Source organism: Notamacropus eugenii, chromosome 5, assembly GCF_028372415.1.
Source record: "Notamacropus eugenii isolate mMacEug1 chromosome 5, mMacEug1.pri_v2, whole genome shotgun sequence".
NCBI lineage: Eukaryota > Metazoa > Chordata > Mammalia > Diprotodontia > Macropodidae > Notamacropus > Notamacropus eugenii.
The window spans coordinates 449,477,159-449,490,263 of NC_092876.1; the positions used below are offsets into that span (position 1 = coordinate 449,477,159).

The 13,105-nt window shown below is 35.8% G+C and overlaps 1 pseudogene; it reads left to right on the forward strand.

Moving 5' to 3' along the window:
- Window positions 1–537: 537 nt before the first annotated feature.
- LOC140508048 (uncharacterized) overlaps window positions 538–13,105 on the forward strand; it is a 107,789-nt pseudogene continuing 95,221 nt past the window's right edge.

Here is a 13,105-nt window from a genome sequence, read left to right on the forward strand (position 1 = left end):
TTAAAGATATTATTTTCTTCAGCATTTTTTGGGTCTACTTTAGCAAACTGTTGACTTGTTTTTCATGATTTTCTTGCATCACCCTAATGGCTCCTCCCAATTTTTCCTCCATCTCTATTATTTGATTTTCTGAATTTCATTTGAGCTCTTCCATGGGATGAGACCATTGTCAATTTATTTTGGAGAATTAGGATGCAGAATCCTTGACTTTTATGTCTTCCTCTAATGACATGGTTTGTTCTTCCTCATCTGAAAGGATGGAGGAAAATACTCGTTCACCAAGAAAGTTACATTCCATAGTCTTATTTTCCCCCCTTTGGGACATGTTCCCAGCTAGTTACTTGAATTTTGAGCTTTTGTCAAGTGCTGGGCATACTCTAAGGACCTGTAAATTTTCAGTTGCTCCATGGTGTCACAATCAAGAGAGAGGAGTTTACTCCTCTTACCATCTGCACTCTAGTCTGGTAGCAACCACAAGCTTTTCTGCCCAGGATTTGGCAGTAAGATTCCCTCTCCATATCCCCCTCCAGTTCCACCATGCCTGAACCCCTCTTCATTCCGAAGGCCACCACTGAGGGCTCAGATTCAGATCAACTGCTTGATTCCCCAGGGTTTTTAGGTCTGAGGGCTTCAAAAATAGATGCTGCATGGCCTTGGGCTGGGGCTACTGCAGGAAGCTGCTCCCCTCTTACTCAGGTGAAAGAGCTTTCTCACTGATCTTTGAAGCTGTCTCTGGCATTTGTGGGTTGAGGAATCTGTGAAGTGAAGCTGCTATCTGGGATTCTGCACCCTGAATCCTGCTCCACTTTTGTCCTTGCTGTGCTGCAAGGCAAAGGCTGGACTGCACTCTGTGGGTTGTGCTCCGCTCTGAGTCCAGTGTGATAGATCTTTCCTGTTGGCCTTCCAGGCTGCCTTGGGCTGCAATTCTTTTTAACTCTGTCGTTTTGTGACTTCTGCTGCCCTAGAATTTGTTTAGAGTCATTTTACATGTATTTTATGGGCTTTGGGGGGAGTGTTACGAAGGTCCATCCTTCTCCTCTGCTATCTTGGCTCTGTGCCTCCCTGTCAAGAAAAACAGTTTGTAGTGGAGAGGAATAAGGGCAAGATAAGGTGCAGTGAGTGAACTTAACTCTCAACAGAACAGGCTAAGAGTTGGAATAACATACATTTTCAATTCACTATAGCAATATATGTTATCCTATAAGTAAATAAGAGAGGAAAGGAACAAGAAAAGGGTAGTGAAAAAGGAGAGTGTAGATTGTGGGTGTAGTTAGAATCAAACCTATTTTAAGGAAAGACAATGTAAGATGAAAGGGAGAATAAAAGGAGAAGGTGGGAGAAATAAAGTGGAGGGAAATATAGTAAGCAATAGTAACTCTGAAAAATATGAAGTAAGTTACTATGATAAAAGCATCATTTCTGGAAAATATAGAGAACTGAGTCCAATTTACAAAACCATAAACTATTGCCCAATTTGTCAATGATCAAAAAATATGAACAATTTTCAGATGAAGTAATCGAAGCTGTCTGTAACCATATGAAAAATGCTCTAGCTCACCATTAGTTGGAGAAATGAAAATTAAAACAATTCTGAAGTACTATATCAAACCTATTAGATAGGCTAACAGAACAAAAAAAAAAAGAAAATGACAAGTGGTGGAGGGAATATGGGAAAAAGAGACATGAATGCACTGTTTGTTGAGTTGTCAACTGATTCAACTACTCTATAGAGCAATTTCAACTATCCCATGAGGCCTACAAAGAACTGATGCCCTTTGATCTGGCAATACCACTACCAGGTCTATATCCTAAAGAAAATTTTAAAAAGTGAAGGGACCTACATGTAGAAAAATATTTATAGCAACAAAAATGGAGATTTAGATGATGCCCATTAATTGAGGAATCACCAAACTAACTGTGTTATGTTATTATGATGGAATACTATTGTCCTATAAGAAATGATGATCAAGATGCTCTTAGAAAAACTTGGAAAAACTTACATGAGCTGATGCAAATTGAAATGTACTGCGTACAAAGCACTGCCAAGATTGTGAGATTATTAGCTCTAAATGACTTAGCAATTCTCAGCATTGCTGTTATCCAAGACAACTCTGGAGGACTTAAGATGAAAAATTCTATCCTTACTCAGAAAAAGAATTGATGGTGTCCAACTATACACTGAAGCACACTTTTTAACTTTATTGAGTTTTTTCTCTATTTTTCCTTTCACAGCATGGCTGTTATGGGAATAGGTCGCATGACTAGCCATGTATGAACTATATCTAATTGTATGCCTTCTAATTATAGGGATGAGGAAAGAGATGAAGGGAAAGAATTTAGAACTCAAAATTTTAAAAACACAATTGCTTTTTCAAAAATTATTTTATTTGTTTTCAGTTTTCCACAATCGCTTCCATATATCTTAGATGTTTTTCCACTCATCACTCCCCCCTCACTCCCCATTTCATCCACAAAACGGCATGTAATTTTACCTAGGTTCTACACACACATTCCTTTTAAACACATTTTCGCATTAGTCATGTTAGATAGAAGAATTTAAATGAATGGGAGAAACCAAAAGACAAAACAAAACATGACGTAAGAGAAAATACTCTGCTTCATTCTGCAATCCAATTTCATAGTTCTTTCTCTGGATGTGGAAGTGTTTTGCCTCAAGAGTCCATTAGGATATTTTTAGGTCCTTGCACTACTGTGAAGGACTAAGTCTACCAGAAAAATTCCTTGCACATTGTGGTTGTCTCTGTGTACTACGTTCTCCTGATTCTGCTCCTTTTACTTAGCATCAGATCATATAATTCCTTCTAGGCCTCTCTGAAGTCTTTCTGTTCATCATTTCTTATAGTACTACAGTATTCTATTACATTAATATACCACAAGTTATTCAATCACTCCCCAACTGATTGTCATCCCTTGATTTCCAGGTTTTGGCCACCACAAAGAGAGTTGCTATAAATATTTTTGTACATGTGGGATGTTTTAAAAATTTTATGATTTCTTTGGGATATACTCTTAAAAGAAATGTTGCTGGGTCAAAGGGTATGCAGATTTTTGTAGCCCTTTGGGAAAAGTTCCAAATAGCTCTCCACAATGTTTGGATCAGCTCACAGCTTCACCAAAAATGAATTAGTGTTCCAAATCTCACATACCTTCTCCAATATTTGTCATTTTCCTCTTTTGGCATACTAGCCAATCTGATAGGTGTGATGAGGTACCTCAGAGTACTTTTGATTTGCCTCTCTCTAATCAATAGTGATTTAGAGCATTTTTCATATGACTATAGGTAGCATTAATGTCGTCCTCTGAAAACTATCTATTCATAAACGTTTAACATTTGTCAATAGGGGAATGACTAGTATTCTAGTACATTTGAATCAGTTCTCCATATATATTAGAAATGAGACCTTTATTACAGACACAAGTTGCAAAAATTCTTTCCCAGATTTCTGCTTCCCTCCTAATCTTGGTTGCATTGGATTTGTTTGTGCAAAAACTTTGAAATTTAGTGTAATCTAAATTGTCCATTTTGTATTTCATAATGTTCTCTGTCTCTTGTTTGGACAAAAATTTCTCCATTCCCCATGAATCTGACAAATACACTATTCCCTCCTCCTCTAATTTGTTTATAGTATTAGTTTATAGCATTAATCTTTATATCTAGATCATGCATTCATTCGGACTTTGTTCCTGTGTACAGTGTCAGGCATTGGTCTGTTCCCAATTTCCAACACATTGTTATCCAGTTTTCTCATAAGTTTTTATCAAACAGTGAGTCTTTATCCCAGAAGCTGAGATCCTTCAGTTTATCAAACAATAGATTGCTATATTCCTGGCTTACTGTGTCTTGAGTACCTAATCTTTTTCACTGGTCTACCTTTCCATTTCTTAGCCAGTACCAAGTGGTTTTAATGATTGCTGCTGTATAATACAATTTGAGATCTGGTAGGGATAGAACAGCTACCCTAGCATTTCTTTTCATTAGTCCCTTTATGTTCTCAACTTTTTGTTCTTCCAGATTAATTTTGACATTGTTTTTTTCTAGCTCTATAAAATACTTATCTACTAGTTTGATTGGTATGGAACTGAATAAGTAAATTAATTTAGGTATAATTGTCATTTTTATTGCATTAGCTCGACCTACTCATGAGCAACTGAAGTTTTTTCCACTTATATCTGACTGTATTTGTGTAAAAAGTGTTTTATAATTGTGTTCATATAGTTTTGGGGTTTGTTTTGACAGGTAGAATCCCAGATATCTTACCGCGTCTCTCATAACTTTAAATGAGATTTTTCTTTCTATCTCTTCCTGATGCGCTTTCTTAGCAATATACAGAAATGCAGATGATTCATCTGGGTTTATTTTGTTACCTGGAACTTTTCCAAAGTTGTTAATTATTTTAAGAAATTTTTTACTTGATTCTCTGGGATTTGTTAAGTATATTATCATATCATCTGCAAAGAGTGACAATGTAGATTTTTCTTCGCCTATTCTAAATCCTTCAATTTATTTTTCTTCTCTTCTTGCTAAAGCTAGCATTTATAGTACTATATTCAATAACAGTGGTGATAAGGACATCCTTTTTCACACCTAATCTTCTTGGACATTCTTCTGTACCTTATCTAGAGTTTTATTCACCTCCATCATTTCATTCTTGTTCATTTTGAGGTTACATTTATCAAGTTCAGAGAGGGGAAGGTTGAGGTCTCCCACTACTATGGCTTTGCTTTCTACTTCTTGCTAAAATTCCCTGAATTTCTTCTCTAAGAATTTGGATGCTATACCACTTGTAGCATGCATGTTTAGTAATGATATTGTTTCTTTTTCTATGGTGTATTTTAGCAGGATATAATTTCCTTCTTTATCTCTTTTGACCAGATCTATTTCTGCTTTTCCTTTCTCTGGGATTAGGATTGCTATCCTGCTTTTTTTTACATCAGCTGAAGCACTATAAATTCTGCTCCAAACTTTTACTTAACTCTGTGTTTATCCTCTGGTTTGAAATGTGTTTCTTGCAAACAACATCGTGCTGAATTATGGTTTTTAATTCATTCTGCTATCTACCTCAATTTTATAGGAGAATTCATCCCATTCACATTCACAAATATGATTGCCATCTGATTTTCCCTCCATCCTCTTTCATCCCATTTATACTTTTATTTGTCCCTTCTCCTTTCCCCTCTACAGTATAGTTTTAATTTTGACCACCACCTCTTTCAGTCTATCTTCCCTTCTTTCAGGTCTCCTCCATTTTACTTTTTCCTTTCCTACTTTTCTCTCTTTTAGCCTACCCTCCATTTTTTCCCCTTTCTCCTCCTACTGTCTATAGAGTACAAAACCTAACTGCGAAAATTGGACAAATCGAAAAAGAAGTACCAAAACTAACTGGAGAAAATAATTACTTAAAAGGAACATTTTGACATATGGAAAAGAAGATGCAAAAGTTAATTGAAGAAAACAATTTGATAAAAATTAGAATTGAGCAAGTAGAGTGACCTATGAGTCATCAAGAATCAATCAAACAAAATCTAAAGAATGAAAAAATAGAAGAAAATGTAAAAGATCTGATTGGAAAAGCAACTGACTGGGAAAAGAGATTCAGCGGAGAAAAGTTGAGTTACTGGCTTACCAGAGAGACACGATGAAGAATAGAGGCTGGGCAATATGTTCCAAGAAATCACCAAGGAAAACTGACGAGAAATCCTAGATCCAGAGGGCAAAATAGTCATCAAAACAATTCACTGTTCACCTCCCAAAAGGCAATCCAAACTAAAAACACCTAAGAATATCGTTGCCAAATTCCAGAGCTATCGAGAGAGAGAGAGAAAATACTACAGGCAGCCAAAAAGAAGCTGTTCAAATATCGAGGAGCCACAGTCAGGATCACAGAGGACCTTGCAGCTTCTACATTAAACTATCGAAAGAACTGAAATATGTTATTCTGTAAGGCAAAGGAGCTGGGACTACATCCAAGGATCAACTACCTAGAAAAGTTCAGAAAAACATTTCAGGCAAGGAGAAGGACATTCAGTGAAATAAGGGATTTCCAGACCTTCCTGATAAAAGGATCAGAACTCAATAGAAAATTTGATCTTCAAACACAGATCTCAAGAGAGGCATAAAAAGTTGAACAGGGGAAAAGAATAGCTTGTTTCTCAATATGGGCAAACTGTTTACATCCTTATAAAGGAGGACGATACTTGTTAATCTGTAGATTTTTATATTTATTTTGAAATATAAAAGGGATATACATAGATAGTGGGAGTGGGTATAAAGTAAATGATGTCATGATAAAAATGTGACTTAAAGATACAAAGGGATTATAGCAGGAGATGTGTAAAGCAGGAAGCAGAAAAGGGTAAATTATATTACAGGAAGAGGCATAAAATTATATTACAGTAGAAGGAAAGGGCGAGGGAGATAAGCATTGATTGAGAGGTACTTTGGTTCAAGGAGGGAACAACAAAATTAAGTATACAAATCTAAGTAGTTCTATAGGCAGTAGGAGGGGAAGGGGCAAGGAAAGGGGAGGAGAGATTAAAAGGGAGGGAAGAAGTAGTAAGGGTAAAAGGGAATAAAAGCTAAGGGGGTTAAAACAAGGAAGGGAAGAGTACGGGAGGTGTTGGTCAAAAATTAAAACTGTGTTGTGGAGGAGAAGGAAGGAGAACTAAAAGCACAAATGGTAGAGGGAAAGACACAGATAGTAATCATAACTATGGAAGTGAATGGAATGAACTCTCCCATAAAACAAAGATGGGCAGCAGAATGGATTAAAAACCATAATCCAACAATATGTTATTTACAAGAAGCACATTTGAAACAGTGGGATACACACAGGTTGATGATAAATGGTTGGAGTAGAATATATTGTGCTTCAGCCAACGTAAGTAAGGTAGGGTTAGCAATCCTAATGTCAGGCAAAGCAAAAGCAGAAAGAGATCTATTCAAAAGCGATAAGGAAGGAAACTACATCCTGCTAAAAGGCACCATGTGCTTCAAATGTTATAGCATCCAAATTCTTAGAGGAGAAGTTAAGGTAGTTACAGGAAGAAATAGTCCACAAAACTATACTAGTGTGGGATCTCAACACCCCCATTTATGAACTTGATAAATTTAACCTTAATATAAACAAGAAAGAAGTTAAGGAGGTGAATTGAACTCTGCATAAGTTATTTGGAGAAAATTGAATGGGGATAGAAAGGAATATATCTTTTTCTCAGCAATACATGGCATATTTACAAAAATTGACCATGTACTAGGGCATAAAAACCTTACAATCCAGTGCAGAAAGGCAGAGATAGTCAATGCATCCTTTTCAGACCATATGCAATAAAAATTATATGTAATAAAAGACCAAGGAAAAACAGACCAAAAATTAATTGGAAACTAAATAAACTAATCCTAAAGAATCAGTGCTTTAAAGAAGAAATAGAAACAATCAACAACTTCATTCAAGAGAATGACCCTAATGAGACAACCTACCAAACCATATGAGAATACTGCAAAAGCAGTTCTTAGGGGAAGCTTTATGTCTTTGAATGTCTACATAAATAAAATAGAGAAAGAGGTGATCAATGATTTGGGCATGTAGCTGAAAAAGCTCAAAAAAGAACAAATTGAAAATTCTCAAGTAAATATCAAATTAGAAATACTGAATACCAAAGTAGAGGTTTATTGAATTGAAATTAAGAAAACTATTGAACTAATAAATAAAACTAAGACTTGGTTTTATTAAAAAAAACAATAAAATTGATTAGACCTTGGTCAATTTGATTAAAAAAGAAAGAAGAAAACCAAATTACAAATATCAGAAACGAAAGTGGTTAACTCATCTCCAATGAGAAGAAAATTAAAACAATATTTCAAATTATATTGCCCAACTTTATCACCCTGAAATTGACAATCTAAATGAGAGAGACGATTATTTTTAAAAATATTAAATGTCCAGATTAGCAGAAGATGAAGTTGAATGTTTATGTTGAATACTTAAATAACCGCATCTCAGATAAAGAAATTGAACAAACCATCAATGAACTTCCTAGGAAAAAATCTCCAGGGCTTGATAGATTGGCAAGTGAATTCTATCAAACATTTAAAAAACAGTTAAGTCCAATACTGTATAGACTGTTTGGGAAATTGGGGAATAAGGAATCCTCCCATATTCTTTTTTATGATACAAATAAGCTTTTGATACATAAACCAGGAAGAAGCAAAACAGAGAAAGTAAATTATAGACCAATTTTTCTAGTGTATATAAATACAAAAATTTTAAATAAAATTTTATTAAAAAGAATGTAGCAATTTATCCCTAGAATAATACATTTTGATCAGGTAGGATTCACACCAGGAATGCAGGACTGGTTCAATATCAGGAAAATAGTTAGCTTTACTGTTCATATCAACAACAAACCTAACAGAAACCACATAATTATCTTGATAGATGCAGAAAAATCTTTTGACAAAATACAACACCCATTCCTATTATAAACACTGGAGAGCATAGAAATAAACGGAACATTCCATAAAATAATAAGCAGTATCTATATAAAACCTTCAGGAAGCATTATATGCAGTGGAGACAAGTTAGATGCATTTCCAATAAGATCAGGGGTGAAACAGTGTGTCCATAATCATCACTATTACATAGTAGGAGACATGTTAGCTTTGGCAATAAGAGAAGAAAAAGTAATTGAAGGAATTAGAAAAGCCAAAGTAGAAACTAAGTTATCACTCTTTGCTGATGATATGATGATATACTTAGACAATCCCAGAGATTCAAATGAAAAACTACGTGAAATAATAAACAACACTGGCAAAGCTGCAGGTTACAAAATAAACCCACACATCTTCTACCTTTTTATATATTACTAACAAAGTCCAGCAGCAAGCGATAGAAAGCAAAATCCCATTTAAAGCTTGGATCGACACTATAAAATATTCGGGAGTCTATCCCCAAAAAAATGCAGGGACTATACGAGCACAATTTCCAAATATTTTTCAAACCAATAAAATCGTATCTAAGTAAGTAGAAAAACATCAGTTGCTCGTGGGTAGGCTGAGGCAATATAATGAAAATGGCAATTCTACCAAAATTAATTTACTTATTTAGTGTCATACCAATAAAGCTACCAGATAATTATTTTCTAGAGCTGGAAAAAATGTCAAAATTAATCTGGAAGAACAAAAATTCCAGAATATAAAGGGAAGTAATGAAAAGAAATGCTAGGAAAGGTATCGTAGCTCTACCAGATCTAAAATTATATTATAAAGTAGCAATTATCAAAAGCATTTGGTACTGGTTAAAAAACAGAATGGTAGGCCAGTGTAATATGCTAGTTATTCAAGGCACAATAGTAAATGCATATGGAAATCTACTGTTAGATAAACCCAAGGACCCCAGATTCTGGGATAAGAACTCAGCATTTGACAAAAATTGCTGGGAAAACTGGATAACAGTGTGGTAAACTAGTGATAGACTAGTGCCTGACACAGTACACAAGAATGAAGTCCAAATGGGTACGTGATCTAGGTATAAAGATTGATACTATAAACAAATTAGTGGAGCCTGGAATAGTTTGTTTATCAGATTTATGGACAAGGGAAGAATTTTTGATCAAATAAGAGATAGAAATCATTATGAAGTGCAAAATGGGTATTTTTGATTACTTAAACTGATAAGTTTTTGGACAACCAATCATAATGTAACCAAGATTAGGAGGGAAGCAGAAAACTGGGAAAGAATTTTTTCAACTAGTGTCTGTGATAAAGGCCTCATTTCTAAATGATATAGAGAACCAAGTCAAATGTATGGGAATACAAGTCATTCCCCAGTTTATAAATGATCAAAGATATGAACAGGTAGTTTTCAAAGCAAGAAATTAAAGATATCTATAGTCATATGAAAAAATACTCTAAATTAGTGTTGATTAGAGACTTACAAATCAAAACAGCTCTTATGTACCACATCACACCTGTTAGATTGGCTAACATGACAAAACAAGAAAATATATATTTGAGAAGATGTGGGAGAGTTGGAACACTAACTCATTGTTGGTGGAACTGTGAGCTGATCCAACCATTCGGGAGATAAGCTATTCTGGAACTATGCCCAGAGTACTACAAAAATGTGCCTACCCTTTGACCCAGAAATACTGCTTCAAAGACCATATCCCCAAGAGGTCACAAAATGGGAAAGGGTACCACAAGTACAAAAATATTTGTAGCAGAGCTCTTAGTGGTGGCCAAAACCTGCAAATCAAGGGGATGCCTGTCAACTGTGGAATGGCTGAATAAATTGTGATATATGAACATAACTGAATACTATTTTGCTATAAGAAATGATGAGCAGGACGACATCAGAAAGGCCTGCAAAGACTTATATGATTGGATGCTGAACGACAGGAGCAGAACCAGGAGATCTTTTTCACAGCAACAACCACAGTGTGTGAGGAATTTTTCTGTTAGAATTTCATTGCAATGCAGGGACTTAGATTCCCAATGGTCTTTTAAGGCAAAATGCCTTCCAAATTCAGAGAAAAGCTATGGAATTCAATTTCAGAATGTAGCAGATCATTTTATTTTGTATGACGATTTGGTTTGTTTTATGATTTCTCTCATTCATTTAAATTCTTCTGTACAACATGACTGTGGTGAAAATGTATTCAAAAGGAATGTATGTGTAGAACCTATATAAAATTGTATGCCATCTCAGGGAAGGAGGGGTAATTTGGCAAAAGGGAGGGGAAAAAATCCAAGTTATATGGGTACTGATTGTAAAACACTAAAAATAAATAATATTAATAAATTAGCAAATAAATTAAATAAAATTAATAAATGAAAAAGAAAGTCAAATTTTCTTTTCAGCTCTGGTCTTTTCATCAAGAATGCTTCAAAGTCCTCTATTTCATTGAATGACCATTTTTTCCCCTGAAGTATTATACTCAGTTTTGCTGGTAAGTGATTCCTGCTTTTAATCCTAGTTCTTTGGTTTCTGGAATATCCTATCCCAAGCCCTTCAGTCCCTTAATGTAGAAGCTGTTAGATCTTGTGTTATCCTGATTGCATTTCCACAATACTGGAATTGCTTCTTTCTAGCTGCTTGCAATATTTTCTCCTTGACCTGGGAACTTTGGAATTTGGCTCTTATATTCCTAGGAGTTTCTCTTTTTGGATCTCTTTCAAGAAATGATCAGTGGTTGCATTCAACATTCTTTTTGCCCTCTGGTTCTAGAATATCAGGGCAGTTTCCTTTAATAATTTCATGAAAGATGATGTCTAGGCCCTTTTGTTGATCATTTTTATCAAATTTTTAACTTAACTTTTTACGTCTCCCTTTCTTTCTGTCCCATTGTTCCTTTCAAGTGGCTTTTTTCTCCTGTTCGTTTTTGTACTTCCTTTCCCATTTGTCCAATTTTACCAGTTAGGTTTTGTGCTTCCTTTTCTATTAGTCCAATTTTCCTTTTAAATTCTTCCAATTTATTTTTTCACATTTTTAAGAACATGGGCCAATTTTTCTTCTACTTCCATAATTTGGCTTTTAAAATCCTTCTTGAGCTCTTCCAAAATGCTCTTTGGCCTTGAGATCAGTTTATAGCTCCTTCTGAAGTATCAGATGGTAGTAGTCTCAATGCTGCCCTCTTTGGTATTCATGTTTTGCTCCTTTTCCCCATAGAAAGATTCTATGGTTTTATATTTTTTTGTTTGCTTCTTGTTCATGATGATTGCCTGTTTCCTGGCTTTTGAAGTGTATCTCTGTTTCTCAGGCACAGGTGTCTCTTTCCTACTGTTCTCATGTTTAGAAATTGAGCTTTGTTTATTGTGGCCTCTGGTTCTTTCAGCTAGAGGCTAGAATGCAGTAGCTTACCTGGTGTTGAACTGGCTGATGTGCCAAGGCAGAAGGTAAGTGGAGTCTTTCCGAATTTTCCTGGAGTTACCCTGGAGTTAGCTGCATTAAGTGTAGGGAATGGGTGGTCTAGTCATAGGAGATATTCTCTCCTGAGAACAGGCAGTTTCAATGGTTGGTGAACTAGTGTTTGCACTAGTGTCTTCCCTATACTTTTGGTTGTGCTAGGGCAAGCGTGGGGTCCTGCCATTGATGATTGCAGGCTCTATCCCCCTTAGGCTCAGGAACTCCTCCTGATTCCTTGAGGTGAGGCTGTCTGGGACAGCTCTGGTCCTGCACTGGTCCCCTTCAGTCACAGAAGAAAGGACCCCCCTTTGTGATTTTTCCTAACCTCATGTTCTAAGAGACTCTTTACCCCCTTGGCTGACCCCAACCTTCTAATATTTTTCCTGGAGAAATAGTCTATGGATTTTTTCAAGGTCAAGAAGAGGAGGGGAAGAGCATTTATTAATCACTCTGCCATCTTTGCTCCTGGTAGCTAAAGTAGGTTACTTACAGTCATTTAATATGCAGGCTGATAGTCTCAGAGGTGGTTCGTTCAGTTATCTGGGGTTCTGTGGTTCTCCCTCACAATTCCACTGGACTTCTGTCCTGGGCTGATGTGTTTGAGATTCTGCAGTGTGGTTGCTCTTTAGATTGCTCAGGGCTTCCTGTGGGATCCACACTGGCAGAGCTTGTGCTCTGTGCATTCCTCCACCCCTGCCAAACATGTATTTCCCGTCAATTTTCCAGTCTGTCCTGGGTTGGAAGTTTGCCACAGTTTGTCTCCTATTGGATTCTGCCACTCTAAAATTTGTTAAGATTCTCTTTTTATAGGTATCTGAAGGAGTTTGTCTTAGAGCTTAGGTGAATATTTGCTCTCCATCTTGACTCCACCTTCAAGAACGTTTAACTCTTAACACTAACAAGAAGCATTTTTATATACACAGAAGAATACACACACACACACACACACACACACACACACACACACACCAGGGATTGAAGGGTTACTTCGAGACCAACACAGTCAGACAATATAATGACTGTGCTTTGAAAAGAAATGCTAAAAATTGTTTTTATAAGCATTTGGGGAATAATAAAATTGCAAATAAAAAAATGAAATAGAATTAAATTTCTGAAGGGCACACTGAAACAGTAAAAGAAGTAAAATAAGCAGGCTCCAGACAATAATTCAGTAATTTATA